The sequence below is a fragment of the Gopherus flavomarginatus genome, chromosome 2 (assembly GCF_025201925.1).
Source record: "Gopherus flavomarginatus isolate rGopFla2 chromosome 2, rGopFla2.mat.asm, whole genome shotgun sequence".
In the NCBI taxonomy this organism is placed as follows: domain Eukaryota; kingdom Metazoa; phylum Chordata; order Testudines; family Testudinidae; genus Gopherus; species Gopherus flavomarginatus.
The window spans coordinates 74474905-74493908 of record NC_066618.1 but is presented as its reverse complement, the minus strand read 5'-3'; positions in this window follow the sequence as shown (position 1 = coordinate 74493908).

Here is a 19004-nt window from a genome sequence, read left to right as displayed (position 1 = left end):
CCTTGGAGGACTCTGCTATTTACCTCTATCTACTGTGAAAACTGACCATTTATTCCTACCCTTTCTTTCCTATCTTTTAACTAGTTGCTGATCCATGAGAGGATCTTCCTTTGCATCCCATGGCTCCTTACTTTGCTTAAAAGCCTTGGGTGAGAGACCTTGTAAAAGACTTTCTGAAAGTGCAAATACACTACATATATAGACGCTTCCCGGGTTATGCAAACCCGACTTCTGGAAATCCGGACTTACGGAAAAAGTTCTATAAGCTTTTTTTTTTTTTTTTAATTTTTTTTTGCATAATTGTCAGAGATAACGTTCCCGACTTACCCAAAATTTGACTTACGCAAGGCGTTCCAGAACAGAATGCTTGCGTAAGTCGGGGAGCTTCTGTACAGTAACTCCTCACTTAATGTCCTCCCTCTTAACATTGTTTTAAAGTTAACGTCGCTGCTCAATTAGGGAACATGCTCATTTAAAGTTATGCAATGCTCCTTATAACATCATTTGGCTGCCTGCTCTGTCCACTGCTTGTAAGATTCTGTGGAAGAGCAGTGACTTTACAAAGGAGCATTGCACAAGTTCCTCTTCTCCTCCTCCCACTCCCTCCCAGAGAGTCCTAAGCGCTGCCAAACAGCTGTTCCTTGTTGCCAAACTGCTGTTTGGCAGCAGGGCAGTGCTGGGAGGAAGTGGGGAGGAGCGGGGATGCAGTGTGCTCCGGAGAGGCAGTGGAGTCGGGCTGGGAAGAAGTAGGCCTGGAGTGGAGCAGTGATGGGAAGAAGGGGGCCTGGAGCATCCCCCAGCAAAGTCAGCACCTGTTCTCCGGGGAAGCTGCTGCTGTTGCTGCTGTGAAGGTGCTTCCTCGCATCCCTGCCTGCAGCAGGCTGTGTCTATGTGAGGTAAGCCAGGGGCACTTCCCAACCACACTACAGTACAGTACAGTATATAATGCCTTTTGTCTGCCCTCTCCAAAATTTCCTTGGAACCTAACCCCCCACATTTACATTAAATCTTACGGGAAAATTGGATGCGTTTAACATTGTTTCACTTAAAGTTGCATTTTTCAGGAACATAACTACAATGTTAAGTGAAGAGTTACTGTACTAGATCACCCTTGTCTATATGTTTGTTGACTCCCTCAAAGAATTCTAGTAGATTGGTGAGCATGATTTACCTTTACAAAAGCCATAGACTCCTCTCCAGTGTATCATGTCTGAGAATTCTGTTCTTTACTATAGTTTCAGCCAGTTTGCTTGGGACTGAAGTTAAGCTTACAGGCCTGTGATTGCCAGGATCAGCTCTGGATCCTCTTTAAAAAAATCAGTGTCACATTTGCTATCCACTAATTATGTGTAGAAAAAGCACCTTGTGCCTAACAGTCAATCCGTCCAACATGGTTATCCCAAAGGAATCAGAGAATGGCATTTTCAGAATAAAGCACAATGATCCTCTGGGACAATTAACTAGCCACAGGACACCAACCCCTCCACACCAATGGTATTAACATATATGTTAACAGAGGATTGCCCTTACACTGACTAGGGTGATCCTCCCTGAGCGAGTTACACTAGCCTTAGGGTCAGATCAAGCTGGCAGTATGACACATGGTGACTACAGCTCAGTGGATTATCTGGCTTTATGAGTCTTTGTCCATTTCCCCCATAGGACATCCTGTCCAATCAGAGCTAGAAATTAGGTTTGCATTGTTCTCCTGAACAGTTCTGAGACAAACGTTTCCAGGCCAGCTTCAGGAAAATACTTCAAAGTAGATGAAATATTGATTATAGAAACAGCCTGCAGTAACCCATCCAACTGACATCAATGGGAGCTGGCTTGGCCCCATGTCTCCAAATGGCCTCACATATCTCTTAGGGCAGCAAAACTGTTATTATTTGTATTACTGTAGCACCTAGGAGCCCCCATCCTGGACCAGGGACTCACTGTCCTAGTTGCTGTACAACCACAGAACAAAAAGACAGTTCCTGCCTCAAATCGCTTACAAACTGTCAGTAGATCAGCACTGCTGCATTTACTCCATTCTTTAGTGCTAAGACCGATACAGACACACAGTGAGTTGATGACAGTGCTGGGAACAGAACCAAGGTGTCCTAACGTTCACATTTTCTCCTCTAACTGCTAAACATGCTGGGTCAGAACCTAAACTACTATAAATCACCATAGCTCCAGTGACTTCAGCTGAGTATTGGTGATTTACAAGAGCTGGGAGCTACGCAATTGGCAGAAAAACCAACGGCTGCCTCTGTTATTTTTAATTGCAGGCTTAATATAACCTGTTCTGCAGCAGTCTAGGTTTAAGTCTGAATATTTTTCAAGTTTGCTGTTGCTGGAAATGTTTTAAAAAAATAATAATCCTGGATCTTAATTCAGTTGGGAAAATTCACAGACCATTCTCTTTAATTAATCTAAACATCATTAATTTAAGCCTCTAAACTCTCCTGAAGAATTCTGGAAACAGCACTTTAAATTAATGCTCCTGTGAAAAGCTCTACGAATTCAGAGAATGATGAGAGTAAATGTTTTTAATGTCACCATGGAAAAGGATGATTGTCTCTATTGTGGTACCTGTGGTAAGTCCTGATCTTTTAGCAAATGAAAAAAAGTGAGATATTAATAAATACTGGCTGAAAAAAGCAAAACTTTTATTTAGATATTGCATATGACTTCTCGTGGGAGTCCAAATGGAAAACACCAAAGGAAAGAAGGTTTCTCCCAACAGTAGGACTTAAAACTGCTGCCTTATTGCATCATTAGTCACATAGTTGAGTAGTAGCTATATTCATTTCATCATAGCTATGTTTTGAAAGTTTTTTTCTAGTTAAGATTAAATATATTGACAGCACAATGGCGAGAATCCACTGCCCAGCATGGTGTGAAGAGTCTCCGGCTTACAGATTCTTATACTTTCTTCAAGCACATCATATCATAAATTACACCAGTTTAGTTTAGACCTAACTGAAGGCAATTGTGTCTGGCTTATATATAACTTCTGAATTTGGCCCTGTGAATGGAAAGTTGCTGAGTTTTTGACCTATCCTGCTGAATGTTTTTACATAGGAGGGCATGATCTGGCTCTGTTTCAATGGTCCCTGCTGGAGTACCAATGCTGTAAGAGGAATTTCCCATGAACAGGAGCTGAAAAGCACTAGAAAATTCTCTTGTCATGGCAGATTAGATATTAAAAGGAATTCTTTCAACAGATACCAGTATTTCTATGTCTTTCACAAGTTCAGAATTTCCAGTGCAATTAGGTTAGCAATGTCTTGGCTTCTTTGATTAGCATGCTGTTTTTCCAGAGTAATTGTATCTCACTGCCACGTCTGAAAGAATCATTCATCAAAGGAACCAGACTGTGGATACGGATGTTTGGATGTTCTTGATTAATTGTCAGTTATGTTTGTTTATGAAACTAAATATACAGATTTGCATCTGGAAAAAGAAATGTCAGCTATAAGTGGACTTATTAAATGCCATCAGATGATTATGTGGTGTTTAGAATATGTACACTAAAACAAAGAGCAATATCCTTTGCTGGAATAATATTGATAATTGATTAGGTTAATGAATTGTTAGATGGGCTTTTCATCATGGTTTGATTAAAAGGAAATTAAGGAGTACATATTATTTGTGTGGTGTTGGAACTACCAATTCCTTTCTATCAGAGGCAGGATAACCTATTCTTGTCTGTTGCCATTGTAAGCCTTCTGCCAGTTACAGTTGGCAGCAACAAGGCCCAGGTTAAGAATCTAGGGGTTCCTTTTCAACGATACAACAAAAAACCAGCTGCAGACCCCCACCCAGTGACCTGGGACAATTACACACCATCCCCTTGGTGCCCCTAAGAGGCAATACTGCCCCTCTCACAAACACAGAGTCTGAGGCCTGGTCTACACTATGCGTTTAAACCGATTTTAGCAGCGTTAAACCGATTTAACACTGTACCCGTCCACACTACGAGGCCCTTTATATCGATATAAAGGGCTCTTTAAATCGGTTTCTGTACTCCTCCCCGACAAGAGGAGTAGCGCTAAAATCGGTATTACCATATCGGATTAGGGTTAGTGTGGCCGAAAATTGACGGTATTGGCCTCCGGGCAGTATCCCACAGTGCACCACTGTGACCGCTCTGGACAGCAATCTCAACTCAGATGCAGTGGCCAGGTAAACAGGAAAAGCCCCGCGAAATTTTGATTTTCATTTCCTGTTTGCCCAGCGTGGAGCTCTGATCAGCACGGATGGCAATGCGGTCCCAAATCCAAAAAGAGCTCCAGCATGGACCGTATGGGAGATACTGGATCTGATCGCTGTATGGGGAAACAAATCTGTTCTATCAGTGCTCCGTTACAGAAGACGAAATGCCAAAGCGTTTGAAAAAAAAATCTACAGGCTACACAGTGCTGCGTGACAAGCGTAACGGGAAGCCAGAGACTCAAAGGGACGCTCATGGAGGGAAGGAGGGGGTACTGAGGACTCCAGCTATCCCACAGTCCCTAAAGTCTCCAAAAGTATTTGCATTCTTGGCTGAGCTCCCAATGCCTGTAGGTTCAAACACATTGTCCAGCGTGGTTCAGGGTATAGCTCATCAATTTACTCCCTCCCCCGACCACATGAAAGAAAAGGGAAAGAAATCGTTTCTTGACTTTTTTCAATGTCACCCTATGTCTACTGAATGCTGCTGGTAGACGCGATGGTGCAGCAGTGAAGAGCAGTATCCGCTCTTCTCTCCTCCCCGGTGGCAAACGGTGCAATATGACTGCTATCCGTCGTCACCATCAGCCCATGCTTGATAACTGCTGAATATCCCTGGCTGGCCTCAGGGGTGCGTGGGTAAAAATAGGAATGATTCCTGGTCATTCCCAGTAGATGGGACAGAACGGCTGGTAACTGTCCTCATCAAAGCAACTGGGGGCTGAACTCCATCAGCCCCCTCCCTTTCCTGTGTAAAGAAAAGATTCTGTACTGCCTGGACTATCATAGCAGCGGCATGCTGGGCTCCTCTCCCCAGCACCGCTTAATGTCCTGCCTGGACTGTCATAGCACCGGGAGGCTGCCTCCCCCTCATTTTATCTCACTAACAAGTCACTGTTTGTTATTCCTGCATTCTGTATAACTTCATGACACAAATGGGGGGCACACTGCCACTGCCACGGTAGCCCAGGAAGGTTGGGGGAGGAGGGAAGCAACGGGTGGGGCTGTTGCAGGGGCACCCCCCGTGAATGGCATGTAGCTCATCATTTCTCTGGGATCTGACATGGAGTGGCTGTGCTCTCTAATACACTGGTTCTCTAGTACACTTCCCCCATATTCTAGGCAGCACTGACTATTTTTAGAAACCATAAAGGAGGGATTGACTCGGGGAATCATTCCCAGTTTTGCTTTTGCGCCCCCGGTCGATCTCAGCCAGGGGCACCCATGATAGCAGCAGACAGCACAGAAGGACAGATAACCGTCATCTCATTGCCAAATTACACTGGCAGCAGATAGTACAGAACGACTGGTAACCATCTCTGCTATCATGCAAAAGCAAATGAATGCTGCTGTGTAGCGCTGGAGTATTGCCTCTGTCCACGGCATCCAGTACACATACGGTGACTGTAAAAAAAAAAGCTGAACGGGCTCCATGGTTGCCGTGCTATGGCATCTGCCAGGGCAATCCAGGGAAAAAGGGCTCGAAATGATTGCCTGCCGTTGCTTTCCCAGAGGAAGGAATGACTGACGACATTTACCCAGAACCACCCGCGACAATGATTTTTGCCCCATCAGCCACTGGGCTCTCAACCCAGAATTCTAAGGGACGGGGGAGACTGCGGGAACTATGGGATAGCTACGGAATAGCTACCCACAGTGCAACTCTCCGGAAATCGACGCTAGCCTCGGACCATGGACACACACTGCCGAATTAATGTGCTTAGTGTGGCCATGTGCACTCCACTTTACACAATCTGTTTTATAAAACCAGTTTATGTAAAATCGGAATTATCCCATAGTGTAGACATACCCTGAGTGTAGCAAAGAAATGTTTAATAAAAAGGAGGGAAGTAACCAGGCATTACATTTGGAAGACACCACAAACAGGGTTCATAAACATAAACCATAAGCAAAAGACCTACCTCCAAGTAAGTTGGGCTCGTCCTTTTCCCTCAGGTTCTTAAGTCCAGTAGCCAAAAGTCCCTTTAATGTTCCTGTCCCTTCTCTGCACCCCACTCACAGTTGTTGTCCTTGGTCAGGGCAGACCCAGAGTTCAGAGGTGCATCTGCAGAGTTCACCTTTCACCCTGGGTGGAGGGGCATAAGATGAAATCTTACTCGCTCCACAGCCCAGGCACTCACTCGCTGTTTCTCTCTGCCAGCTGCTCTGATGGCTAATCGACACTCCGCTCCTCTTCACCAGTTTTCTGCCGGCCAACCACCATGCCTGTCTGCCAGCCGTCCTGCTGGCTGATCGCTGCAGCTCTCTGCCGGGCTCCACTCTGGTCCTCTCCACTGGCCACCTTGCCAGCCACCCTGCCAGCCAATCACTGATCTGCCAGGTTGTCTTCAAGTCTCACCACTTAACACAGATCTCAGTGATTTCAGCTGTTCGTGCCAGAGGAGCCTCACTGCTGGTGCACACTGGGCAGTCTCTTGTATCAGAGACACCAGTGATGAGCTTCCAAAATCCTAAGAACTGGTTCCTTACCGGGTCCTCGGTGGTTCGACGGCAGGGGGGGTCTTCACTCGCTCTGGGTTTTCGGTGGCAGGTCCTTCACCCAGAGCGAATGAAGGACCACTGCTGAAGTGCCACCAAAGACCCGGTAGGGAACCATGTGGTGAGTACAAGCCCCATGTCTCCCTCCCGCCACCCATCTGTCCAACCGCAACCCACATCCTGCCCTGACTGCCCCCCTCAGAACCCGCAACCTATCAACCCCCCACACCTTGTCCCCTGACCACCCTCTCCCAAGACCTCCCATCCTAACTGCCCCCCAGAACACCACCCAACTTGCCCCACTCCCTGTCCCAACTGCCCCAACCCCATCCACCACCACCCCGACAGACCCCCCAGGACTCCCACGCCTATCCAAGCCCTCTGTTCCTGGTCCCCTGACCACCCCTCCATAACCTCCGCCCCCCGCCACCACTTTCTACCCCTTATCCAACCCCTCCTCTCAGCCCTGGCTGGCCCCCTTACCATGCTGCTGTGTAAGGATTCCGCACAGCCACTCGAACTTGCAGCCCCATCCCCTTACCCAGAGGTGAAAGTAAACCGGGCGTACTGGCAAGAGCCGGTGTGCCATACTGGGGTGACCTGGATTCCCTAGGGGGCAATTTAAAGGGCCTCGGTCTCCCAGCAGGGACTAGAGCCCCAGGCCTTTTAAATTGCCATGAAAGCCCCACTGCCAGAGCCATGGGGTAGCAGCAGCAGGGCTCTGGGGGCTATTTAAAAAGTCCAGGGCTCCCACTGCTTCTACCACCTTGGCCTTTTAAATAGCTGCCAGAGCCCTGCTGCCATTACTCCAGGGCTCCGGCGGCTATTTACAGGGCCAGAGCGGTAGAAGCAGTGGGAGTCTTGGGCACTTTAAATAGCCCCCAGACCCCTGAGGTAGCGGGGGGCTCCAGTTGCCTCTGCTTCCCCGGTTCTTTAAATAGCCGCTGGAGCCCCGCCAATACCCCAGGGCTCTGGCGACTATTTAAAGGACCAGAGCAGTAGAAGCAGGGGAGCCCTGTGCCCTTTAAATAGCCCCCAGAGCCCTGGTAAAGCAGCGGGGCTCCAGCGGCTATTTGAAGAATAGGGGAGGCAGAGGCAGCTGGGATCCCTGGGGTAGCAATGGCAGGGTTCTGATGGTGATTTAAAGGGCCCGGGGCTCCAGCTGCTGTGGGGAGCCCTGGGCCCTTTAAATCACCCCTGAGCCCCAGGGCTCCCATCCGCCTCTGCAGCTGTTAGCTCTGGGGGTGATTTAAAGGACCTTGGGCTCCCAGCCACAGCTGAAGCCCTTGGGCCTTTAAATCTTGATTTAAAGGGCCTGCCTCTTCCAGTTGAGACCACGCCTCTCCCAGTTGAGCCCAGGCCCCCCTGCTCAGGACTCCAGCATACCAGTAAGTCTTTTAAGTTACTTTCACTCTGGCTAAAAGGCAACTGGCTGTTAGCTAAGGCTGTAGAACAGCCTCATTAGTCTCTCTCTCTCTCTCTGTAAGTGGTCTCAGTGCCACTAGATGCGACAGAACGCCACAGCCAGAAGGTGTGTGGGTTACACTTACACCATCTTTCTGCACTTTTTTCTTGGCTTTTCTTTAACATTTTTAGAAGTCACTTTGTATAATTGTTATCATCATCATCTGAATCACTAGAAGTGCTCACATTTTCCATCCCTTTTGATTGCTGATGGCCTGCTGATTTTTATTGGCAGTTTGTCAAGGCATCCAGTATACAAGTGGGTACGTGTCCTGGATAGAAAGGAGGCATGGAGTGTAGGACTGTTATATTAAGATGTCTCCATTGTCACACACTTGCCTGGTACCATTTATGCTACTTACAATGCAGTAGACATTTTGAGCCTGATCTTGTTTTCATGGAAATCAATAATAAAAACTCATTACATTAAATGAGGGAAACTTTTTTTTTACCCCTCCCTCCCCAAATATAGTGTAAGGGCTTTTCAGACCAGGGGTTTCTTTTTTATTTTTAATCAGGACTGCATTCCTCTCCCTTCACTTAGCTCGGTAATCAAGTTTTGGTTTGAGTTTGTTGCTTCTGCAACAGGCAGGCAGAAGAGACCATGGAGTGACTCTTTTCTTTTTCCGTTTTAGACAAGTTAGACCACATTAGTACCATAGCTTAGCTGGGTTTACTTCTAAGTTCTTCTCTGACTAAGGGGAAAAAATCCTTCCAAGCCACTTTCCTGGGAACTGGATGTTACTACAAGGATTTCTACATTAAACTTAGAATCATATGAGCCCCAGAAAACAAATATTGGAATTAGAGTATTTTCTTTTAAGTGTAATGGTTAAGACCTAAGCAGTTAGACCAGGTTTAAGAATTTTTGGGGCCAGATACTCAGCTCATTTAAAACATCATAGGTAGGGCCCTACCAAATTCAGAGCATGAAAAACACATCACAGACCGTGAAATCTTGTCTCCCCCGTGAAATCTGGTCTTTTGTGTGCTTTTACCCTCTGCCATACAGATTTGACAAGGTGAGACCAGTATTCCTCAAACTGGGGGTCCTGACCCAAAAGGAGATTGCAGGGGGGTTGCAAGGTTATTTTAGGGGGTTGCGGTATTACCACCCTTACTTCTGCACTGCTTTCAGATCTGGGCAGCCAGAGGGCGGTGACAGTTGGCCGGGCACCCAGCTCTAAAAGCAGCGCCCCACCAGCTGCAGCGCAGAAGTAAAGATAGCAATACCATCCCATGCCACCCTTATTCTGCACTGTTGCCTTCATAGCTGGGTGGCTGAAGATGGCAGCTGCTGACTGACGGCCCAGCTCTGCAGGCAGCAGCACAGAAGTAAGGGTGGCAATACCATACTATTTCATGCCATTCCTACTTCTGCGCTGCTGCTAGCTCTGGGTCTGCCTTCCAAGCTGGACTCCTGGCCAGCAGCTGCCACTCTCTGGCCATCCAGCTCTGAAAGTAGTGCCACCACCACCACCAGCAGTGCAGAAATAAGCGTAGTAGAACCGCAATCCCCCCACAACTCCTTTTTGGGTCAGGACCCCTACAATTACAACACTGTGAAATTTCAGATTTAAATAGCTGAAATCATAACATTTAAAATTTTTAAAATCCTATGATTGTGAAATTGATCAAAGTGGACCATGAATTTGGTAGGGCCCTAATCATAGGTCCATTGACTTGAAGTTAAGACAAATTAGATATATTCTTACCTATAGTCCTGTAAAGGTAGGTAATACATCCACAGTCCTTTGTATTTTACACCCTATATCTCTTAGCTTACAGAATATGCTTAGATATTATTTTTTAGAGGGGAGTATCTAAAAACTACACTTAAATCAATGGAGCTGTACTGATTTACTCTCTGGCCCATTTAAGTATGAAATCCTAAATTCCTCATTCAGGCAGAATTCCCTTAACTTTTATGGTAAATCCTGAAATTTAGGGCCAGATTTACAGAGGTATTTAGGCCCCAAAAGGTTCAGATAGCACCAATTTGGATTTTCAAGTGTGCCTAAGCAAGTTAGATGCCTAGCTCCAGCTGAGTCTCAATGGGACTTCAAAATTTTCAATAGGAGTTAGGCACCTAACTCGTCCCACTAGACACCTATCTGTATTTTTAGACACCTAAATGGTAAATCTGGCCCTTGGCCTTCAGAATAAAGTTATGATAGAGTTTGATAGTTTCATGTGAGTGAGGACTACATGATTTGGTCCTAAGACAGAGACAGGGGGATTTATATTTATATACTTTAAAACAAAAACAAAACAAAACAAAACAAAAACAGCTGTACCAGCCTGCAAATACAGTACCTACCATACAGGTTCTAGGTATTCACATTTAAAAGTAATAGCTAAGCACGTACTATGAGTTACTAGTCCAGTACTGTGTAACATATAACAAACGGGACATATTACCTACCTTTACAGGACTATGCATCTGAAGAACTGAGCTGTAGCCCACGAAAGCTTATGTTGAAATAAATTTGTTAGTCTCTAAGATGCCACAAGTCCTCCTGTTCTCTTTACAGGACTGTTTGTCAGAATACATCTGATTTGTCTTGGTATTTGAAATATATTTATAGTATACCCCTTTTCATGACAGGCTGAATACAAATATGTGAATGATTAATTTTTCTCCTATTGGTATCTAGAGAAATGAAACTGGTGCCTTGAGCCATGTTTTCCACCAACAACCATTGTTACTTGAATGTAATAGTGCTTTAAAAACCTATACTGCAAGATTTTTTAAGAAACCCCAGTATCCGCTTTCCTCTTTCCAGCTGCTGATTTGATTTATTGGTTGGAATAGATTTCTTTTTATTTTTGGTTGTTTCCATCGTAGATCAGCTTGGACAGGAGTCCAAAAGAAATCCAGCCCTAAAATATGTTACCTTTCAAATAAAATCACTTTGGAGTACACTGTGTTGCAGGCATTGCCTGAGTGCATGGAACATCCCATGTAAATATTCATTGTGTACTGTAAATGTTTTTATTAAAATATCAGTGCACCATTTCTGTATATATAAAATAGTCACATGGGTACAGTTTTAACAGCCATGACATGTGGTGTCCCTGTGCAATGAGAAAAACAAATATAATCCTTAAATTATTTTTAATCAAAGGTATAATAACAGCAATTTCTTCTGGTCTGAAATTGTATGTGTATCAGTGCTGTGCCTCTCCTATTTCCTTTGCTGTGATTTATGTTTTAAAAAATGTATGGTTGTATATTCCTGTTGAATTGAGCTCCATGACTGTATAACTCAAGATGAGCTCAGTAACTTAGTCTGCTGCTGCTGTCTTGCTTTTGTAAAACCTCTGTGTAAAGTGTCTGCATTTTGTATAGTAATTAATTTTTGGTCTGGTCATGCAGTTCTTCCAGCAAATAAAAATGGGAGTTTTGTACGTGAAAGGACTGCAGGATCAGACATCGCAATAGATCACAGGCCAGTTTTATGTAGACATATGATAGCTGGCCAAATTATGCCTTGAGTATATGTGTTCAGATGGAATGTCACCAAGTTCAGAGGCAACAGGGAAATTTCCAACAGGGGGCCAGGACTTGAAGACCCTTTGAAACTCCTGTAATCATTGACAGGTTAACCACAGACCCACTGATCTGTGGCTGAAAGCCCTAAGATGTCCCAACAAAACTTTGATCCACACCTAGGTTAGGTGAAGAGGGCAACTCCACAGAAGAGTAAGAACAGGGGGTGAGTATGTGATAAATTGGATAAGAAGAACATGGAGGACTAGACAAGAAGCCATGGGTTTAAATTGCTGCCATGGAAATTAAGGTTAGACATTAGGAAAATCTTCCTAACTGTCAGGGTATTTCAGCACTGGAACAAATTGGCTAGGAAGGTTGTGGAATCTCCATCATTGGAGGCTAAATACTCAATTCTGCCTCAGTGCTGGGGACTGGACTAGATGAGCTATCAAGGTCCCCTCCCGTTCTACATATCCATGATTCTATGATGTGGAAGGAGGTAGAACAGAATTGGCATAACTTCCCTCTGCTGCCTCTTGTGTTTGACTTAAGAATGATATTGTGCTAGACATGATCTGAGAAAGTGCACTAAATTCAAGCACAAGATGCAGCAAAGGGCAGCAAGGTAGCTTTTGTGGCAGGCCAAACATTGAAGCACCTGAGCCTGCTGGAGAATCACGATATGAAGAGGCACATATAACCTTCACATTAGGAGAAATAAGAAAATATGTAACCACCTGAAGCCAGTGGGAGTTTTTGCTGGTAAGCACTGAGTAAAATGGGACTAAGGTCTTCAGGATTTAGCCTATTGTATTAAATTCTGCTGAAACAGAAATATCCCATGTAGTTCACATGTTATGTTGTTCTTGTTTTCTTCTCTTGTGTGTTATTTATATGAATTCTCATGGAATTCTAGAAATAAGAGATGGGAAAGAACCAACAGGTCAGCTCATCATTTTCCCTGCCGATATTAGAGTGTTCCTTAGAGTGTGCTTTCTAGTGGGTCGTGCAATCTTCTTACGTGTCAAGCAGTTGAGATTTAGTACTTCCCTCAGGAGTCTTTCCACTAACAAACCTCAGTGACAGGAAACTAATGCAGCACAGGAGTGTTTGGGTTTATTTGATTTTTTAAAATCAAATTGGAAGAAACTTCATAATAAAAACATTGAGCATTCATCCTCAAACTAGATTATTTAAATGAAAATCCAATTTTAAGGTATGACAGGGCAAGAATGTAACACATTGACTGTACCAGACATACCCCACGAGTTAAAGGTGGAAGCACTTTATCCCAATGCCAGGTGCAACTTTAAAAGGTGAGAGACAAAATGACCTAGTTTATTTGTCCAGTTTTAGTGTCTTCATGTAGTTGGAGGTAAAGAAAAGATGGCCTGGTAAAAGCAGAAGGTTGGAGGCACAGCAAATTGTAATGGGAAAATTGATGCCCTTAAAACAAAAGAACTTTATGGCATTTCCCTTTCTGTCGGTAATGCAATAATTTTTGTACACTCCATTCATTCAATTCCAAAATTTCAGGGAAGGTTCTAGGTATCAATGGGCAGATCTGAGGGGTAATCGAAAAACCAGAAGGGGGAATATTGGAGACACAGGGACCCTCTGCCATCAGTTCAGCACAGTCACAGCTTCAAGCACCTCTGCAATTGCCTGTAGATCAAAGAACTGGTTGATGGCATCCATTAACATCTTCTAGCATAACAATATTCCCATCTCATCTGTGCCTGTCCTCTCAAAAGAGTTGAACAGGTTGATAGCCTGAATGATCTATCTCCCAGACAGAAAGAGGAGATAAGTTGGAGGAAGAGGGGAATGCAGGGAATGGGAGCTATACAGAGCCCTTGACATTGCAGGGGAGGGAGAAGGGGGGACCCTGGATTGTAGGTATGGGAGCACAGAACCCCTGTCATGGTGGGAAGTGGAGGGTATAGGGGGAAGGAGGAAATGGGAGCGCACACAGAGCACCTGATATGAGTGTGGAGGGAGGCAATGGGGGGTATACAGAGCTCCTGTCATGGTAGGAAGTAGAGGCCATGGGGGGAAGGAGTGCATAGAAAGCACCTGGCATGAGTGCAGAGAATGGGAGACACTGGTGTGCAGGGATGGGGCACACAGAACCCCTGATATGGTGGGAAAAGGGGAAGGGAGACCTGGCATGGGTGAAGAGAAAGGTAGGCCCTTCTATAGAGGACACGGAGCATCTAGTATGAAGGAGGTAGTAGAGGGGTTGCAGTGAATCCCTAAAATAGTTGGGTATGGGAGGGTGGCGCATAGGAAACTTCTAGGGGAGGCTAGAGAGATGCAAGGAGCCCCTGGGGTATACAATGTGTTTGGACTACAGACGCAACCAAGTGTGTGAACATCTAGTATCCATACTGTAAGGTTTACTTGCTTCACAACAGAGTTTGTTCAAGTATTTGTGCAATGCATATTCACAGATCTTTACATTAACATGCAAAACCAATATGCTAACTACAGAAGCATTCTGGACTCCGAAGCACACCAGTGCAAGCCAGTCCAGTCTTGTTGACTTATATATAACAAATCTTGCAGGCTCCTGAAACTCATGAATTATTATTCATTATCTGTACAGTAGCAGGATCTGAAATGTGTAAGGCACCTTCTGAACAAGATGAAGACACAGTCCCTGCCCTGCAGAGCATATAATCTAAAAAGATAAAGAGGAGTGCAGGAAGGGGATACAAGGTATAAACAAAGGGATCAGGGTTGTGATCCATGGGGATTGTATTAAGTTACTTTAGTTGTTGTTTTTTAAAAGCTAAACACACAAAGTCCCCTTTCTCCACCTTCCCAGCCCACAACCATTCAGCTCCTTCTGCTTCCTCCACATCAATCCAAACTGCAATTCCACTTTGAGAGCTGACCAAGCAAAGACCTTGGTGAGAGCAATGGAAGTGGAAAGGAGAAGGCAGAAGCCAGGTTGGAAGAGATTCAAGACAAAAACTGGAGAGGAGGAATGTGAGGCAATGGCTGCAAGCTGCTCGCTCATTGAGTTTGGATTTAGAAGGAAGAAGGGGAATGGGGAGAGAGTGGGAATTGGATGGGTGAGGGTGTGATTTAGGGATGGTGGCTTTTTAAGGATGAGAAAGACTAGAGCATGCCTGGATAGTGAGAGAGAGTAAAAAGGTGAAATTGAGGACAAGGGAGGTCAAAAGAAGTTGGAATCATTGAAGCAGGTGAAGGGCATAGAAAAGGAGACCCAGGAAGAAAAGTTGGTGTTGATGACAGTGGATATCATGTCCCAGATGTGGACTGGTCATAGAGCTTCCAGCCCATAGAGATACATGAAGATATGTTCTCTTTAAGACACTTTAATGCACTGCTGGCTCTAGCTATTACCATCTCGGATAAGGTATGTTACACAGGACACCATCTACTGGGTAAACATTAGGCTATAGTTTAACATTCCATTACATCCCCCTTTAAATTTTGTAAGTGATAGGAATGTAAAATTTACACTATCATGCTACCTTTAAAGTTCAGTACAGTTCAGTCTGTTAAATGTCTCTGAATGTTACTTTTTTTTAATTACGCAAACATGTAACAACAACATTACATCTGACTGTTTATTAGTTGCAATGACGGCAGTAGTCCATGTGGAATCTTTGTGTTATCTTTTGCATCTGTCATCTGTAGAGCTTGCTCTGTTGACTGTTCTTTCCGAGGAACAAACTGTAGAAGTCTACCTGTTTTGCTGAACTCTCCATTGTTAGTCTTGAACACATCTGATCCAGACAATGAATTTTTTTCTTTATGACAGCTGGAGTTCTCCCTTCTTTTTTCTCCATCAAGTTTGACACAAATACGGTCACTAGATTTTAGAGCCAGTAGTTCTGTAACTGAGTCACATCTGTCATAAAATTGTTCATAAACTTTTTGCCTTTTTATCTGATTTGGCTACTCTCTTCATATTTGGCCATGTTGGAGACTGGAAAAGAAGAAACAGTAGTTCTGAGTGGTCTTCTCATCAGGCATTGTGCTGGACTATATCCAACAGCTATTATTGGTGCTGATCAGTAGCTCGGAAGAGCAAGGAATGTATTTTACTGCTGTAGGATTTTCTTGCCTGTCTGTACTGCTGTCAGCCTCTGCATTTATTTATTGGTAATATAGGCTGCTAGTAATGTGATCAAAATCATATTTCCTTTGGAATGACTAAAATTCTGGTGTGGTGAACTGTGTGGTCCATTGTCCATCACTAGTTGTTCTGGAATATGAAAATAAGCAAAAATGCACATCAATTGCTCAATAACATTGTGACATGAAGTATATTATTTCTATATATCTGGAAAGATAGTCCACTGTGACCAGGTGATGATGTTCCCTGAATTCACATAAATCTGCAGCTGTCTCTTCCCAGGCCCATCTGGTAGAAGTGTTATGAAAGGCTTTTTGCATTGTGTTGTTCTGTTACTTCTGAAACATTCACATGAAGATACTTTATGTCCTTGCTAATGCCTGGTCACCACATTGACTGGTTGGCACATTCACAGCATTTAGTTAGTCTTTGATATGTCCTTCATGGATGAGATTTAGGATTTCTCCTCTCATTTCATTTGGAAGTACAATGCAATTGTCTTTAATTATGAGTCCATTTGTCTTGCTTAATTGTCCACATACCACAGAGTAGTCTCTTGTCACTCATTGGTATCCTTCGCATACTTGAGCCAGCCAGCCCTAATATAATTTAGAACTCCTTTAAGTTACATGACTGTCAAGGTTACTTGTTGTGGCTGGTGAAGTTTCTTTTCAGTCTCTTGTCTTTCACAGCATCCATGTACCTTTATGTCCCCTCTGAGTTGAGTGCATCGCTGGGTTCTGTGACAGAGAGTTTGCTACTACTAGATTTTTCCCAGGCATGTATTTGGCAATTGGGTTAAATTGCATTAACCTTATCACTAGACCTTGGCATCTCAGTGGTGCTCAATCCAGGTCCTTTCCATAGATGAAGATGAAAAGTGGTTTATGATCAGTGTAAAATAATCCATTCCACACAAATCTCTGTAGAAGTTCTCACATGCCCATACACTTGCCTGGCACTTCTTTTCAATCTCTGCATATCATCTTTCTGCTTCTGTGAGTATGCGAGAGCAAAAAGCAATTGGCTTCTACTCAGAGCCATGTTGTTGCAACAATTCACCATCTAGCCATAGCTGCTTGCCTCTGTACTGAATATTGTGAGTTTGTTCACATCATAGTACTTGAGAACTGGAGCAGCTGAGATCATTTCTTTTACCTTTTTTAAGGCAATTTCTTGATTTAGCCCCCATAGCCACAATGTGTTGGACTTTAATAGTTCATTCACTGGTTTTGTCATCATGGAAAGGTCTTGTAGGTATCAACCAAGGTAATTTACTATCTCCACTACACATCTCAGTTCTCATACATTTGTTGGTGCATTCAATTCTCAAATAGCTTTTACTTTCTCAGGGCAAGGATGGATTCAACCTTAGTTTATTGTCTGTCCCAAAAAACTTGATTTGGGGTAGGCAGAAGACACATTTTTCCTTGTTTAGCTTCAGTCCGCACTAACTGACTAGGATTAGAGCTTCGATAAGGGTTTTGTTTGTTCTTCCATCAAAGACCCATATGTCAAAATATTGTCCATGCAAACTACACTCCATTTGTGTTCATTAATAATTCTGCCATCTTTCTTTGGAAAAAATTTCAAGTGCACTAGTAATCCTAATAGGTAACTTCAAAAGCAAAATCTCCTGAAAGGTCTGATAAATGTAGTCAGTTCAGCACTCTCTTTGGCTAAATAAATTTGCCAGATTCTGCTTGAGGCATCCAGCTTGAAAAATACTGTAACTCCTTCCACTTTGGGGAGGAAGTCATCCTGTGTTGGGAGGATATATTTTTCTTTCAACTGCTTCATTAAGTTTTAAGGTCCACACAGAATAATATTTTCCATATTTCTTTATAACTTCTACCATTGGGGCACACACTGCTGTTAGCGCAGAGATTTTTTTTTGATTATGCCAATCTGTTTCATTCTCTTTAACACAGTTTCCACTTTATGAAGCAATGTGATACGAATCCTGTGAAGTGTATGTACACTATATGAGTGGTTTCCAAACTTTTTCCCCACAAGGACCCATTTGGCAATTTAGCAAGTGTCACAGATTCCTTTAATTTCTTGTACTACTGGAATGTGCCCGCCAGTGTGGGACTACCCCTTCCAATGTGACTTCACAAGCACAGTGTATGCAAGGTCATGCTGGCACAGGAAGTGCATGAGAGGTCACATCGTTCACGGGATGCCATTTTGGGAACAAGATTATCATTCAGCATTATCTCAAAGTTATTTGTACTGGATCTCCTTCCAAAAGTCCATCATCACCATACATTCTGTTGAGTTCTTCCACCTCTACTAGGTTGCTACATTGCGGTGGAGAAAGTTGTTGATCTTTGATCACAAACTCTGAATGCAAATCTTTTGTTTTTGTAAGTTGTTTCTATGGTGAACTAGCCCACGCAGTTCAGAACACCTCCAGAGCTAGTCAAGGCTGTGTCAGGTAATTTCAGCTCTGGGAGGGGATGAAGGTAACTGTAAGTCCCATCATGCAGGGCCGTCCTTAGGGTGGTGCGGGGCCTGGGACAACCCCCCTGTCTGACCGAGTTTCCAGCCCCACTCCACCCCTTCCCCCAAGCCCCCATTCCATCTTTTCCCACCCCTGCTCCACCCCGCTCTGCTCCCATCCTCATTCCACCCCCTCCCCCAATCCTCCACCATGGTCCCACCTCTTTCTGGCTTCCGCCCCCTTCCCTTAGTGATGTCGGGAGCTGGTGGGGTGGAGTAGGGCAGGCTGGGTTGCTTGTTCCTGCTGGTGCCAGGCCTCCCGATAGCCTCCCAGGCTGCCCTGGACCCTGTGTCCTGAAGTGGTTGCCCCTGGTCTGTGGACAGGATGGTTCTGCTGATACGACTCATGTCTGCTCCTGAGTCAACTTTACATTCAATAGTCTTTCCATGAATAGTCAGTTTCACTCTCCAGGCAGGGTCTGTCTCAGCACACGTGATAGATCCCAGAAACAATGGCTCTTGATTGTCTGTAACATGAGTCAGCTCCCTGGCTGCCCTAGTACTGCAAACAGATGCAAAATGTCTACAGTTAGTGTATTCATTAAATTTTATTCCTTTGGCTAGACATATACTTTTGGGGCTACAAATTTTTCCACTTCTTGTACATTTCATCTTTTTAGTTAGCCTGGCAGTTATCATTCCTTGCCTCAGGGGGTTTATGATAATGACACTTAGGACACATGCTGTGTCTGTTTACAGCTGCTAAACTAGTTTCTGGTTTGG